We start from the raw sequence: 2,075 nt of genomic DNA, 5'->3' as shown, positions 1-2,075 counted from the left end.
CTTGGCGACCGACGTCCATTAGGAGAGTATGGGACCTCTCTATTCTTCTTCTTCTCCTTGTTTGGGTTCAGAAGACCAAAAGAGTATGTTCAAATAAAGAGTTAAAAAGAGGAAATGATGAGGAAGAAAAGTGGTAGGAGGAGGAGAAAAGAAAAGAGATGAAAAGGCAATAAAGAAGACGTAATCGGTCTTCCTTTGATATCGACGGAGTCAATGCTCAAAATTATAACTTTCAATAGTTGCTCTCATCTCCTGACTCAAGTAGTCTAAACAAGCATGATTGAAACAAAATGAGAATCTGAACGAGGGGGGAGAAGGATGACTATTAGTAACAGGTCTTCCACTTCTACCTTCGTCAGGTCAAAAAATTATTTCTTCCTCTCTTTAAGCAAATAGTTATGCATTGCTTCTTCTTGTTATTGTCAAAATCATGCCATTTAGGAATACTATATTTAGTAATATTCAGTTTGTATCAGTTAAAATATTCTGTATGTAAAGATGTACTCTTGATTTACGATCCTACAATAAGAAATTATACATTTTTTTCAATTTTATTACTAGAGTGTATACGTTTCTCATAATATAATCAAGACCCTTAATAAATCTAATACTGTATTCTTTCTGTAGAAATGTAGAATGTGAAATGAATTTCAGATACTTATTTTCGGGCTCTATTAAAAGAGATTTACATACTTGCTAATAACTAGTAATTACTGCAATTACTATTAGGCCTACTCCTTATTACTAGTATTTTTATTATACTTTGCCAGTTCTTCAGTTGTGGATGAAACCTAAATTATTTAACATATTTAAGAAAAATAAAAATAGTAATATTCTAAACAAACGCAGCAGTAAATGCAAAACTCAGCAGCAAAAAAATACTGGCAGCGGTGGGATTCGAACCCACGCCTCCGAAGAGACTGGTGCCTTAAACCAGCGCCTTAGACCGCTCGGCCACGCTACCACTTGGAAGATTCATCGAAAATTGACATACTTGAGAGTACGGATGATCTGTAGTTCAGATAAGATTGTTGAGTGTTACTTTTCAAAAAGCATTTAAATCTTTGATCTGTCCCTTCCAGCCCAACTATCATCCAGAGCGTAAAAAATATGCAAGGGCGAAAAATCTAGTAGCAGAAGTCAATGTTTCATGCGTTTTTAGACTTTGTGTTGCACCTGGAAAACATTTCTAATATTTTACCTAAATATAATATTATTATGTAGGCCTAGATGCGTAGAAATTGTATCAAATATAGTATAACATAATAAATTAAAAACAATGGATATCCAATAACTAAAAATCAATTTAATTGTTATAGGTACTGTATCTTTCTTTCACAATATAATAATGGAAGGAATTGGCTATGGGGCTATTTTTATTTTTTATCAATTTAGTATAATAGTTTGAATAATTGAAAACATTATAACCATAATTGTAAACATTAATTGAAATTTTTCAATTTGTGATACAAATGTTCACGTATGAAAGCCGCATCAAATAGTTTTTTTTACAAATTATTATCAGCATATGAGACTATAAAACTAAATTAAATAAATTGAATCTATTTGTGCTTTTCACAGACTCTTGCGAAGCACGGATAACTGCTCGTTATAAATATAAGAATAATATAATCTAGTAAGCAAGTGATCAATACTACAAAACTTGGTAGGCCCCTGATATAAATGGGTGGATTTATGTTGAGGGCCTGGGCACCCTCGCGCAGGGCGCAACTCAGGCCCTGCAGTAGCCAGGCCCTGTTTGCTGCAAACTGAAACCTGCAGTGACCAAAACTAAAAAAAAAAAATTAAAACAAAAAAACGATCGTTTGAATTATAGAAATATAGATATACTAGCCGGCAGGCTCGCTTCGCTCGCCTTATCCATCTAGCTTTGCTCACCTGCATTTTTCATTCGAGCATTCTTCCTTCCGCCAAAAAATCGAAAGAGATTTCCAGCCTCGATCCAATCACCAGTTTTCTTCGAATTATGTAGTGCAGGGTTGCAAAGATCTTTATTTTTATCAGAATTAATAAATATTCAGTTATGGATATACTTTGATAGGATATTATGAGAA

The 2,075-nt window shown here is 33.6% G+C and overlaps 1 non-coding gene across 1 annotated transcript; it reads right to left on the bottom strand.

Moving 5' to 3' along the window:
• Positions 1 to 882: 882 nt before the first annotated feature.
• On the bottom strand, positions 883 to 964 carry Trnal-aag. The gene has a single exon. It is a non-coding gene; the product is annotated as a tRNA-Leu (tRNA).
• Between the last annotated feature and the right edge of the window lie 1,111 nt (positions 965 to 2,075).

The sequence above is a fragment of the Nilaparvata lugens genome, chromosome 7 (assembly GCF_014356525.2).
Source record: "Nilaparvata lugens isolate BPH chromosome 7, ASM1435652v1, whole genome shotgun sequence".
Classification (NCBI taxonomy): domain Eukaryota; kingdom Metazoa; phylum Arthropoda; class Insecta; order Hemiptera; family Delphacidae; genus Nilaparvata; species Nilaparvata lugens.
This window is presented reverse-complemented; position numbering and strand designations above follow the sequence as displayed.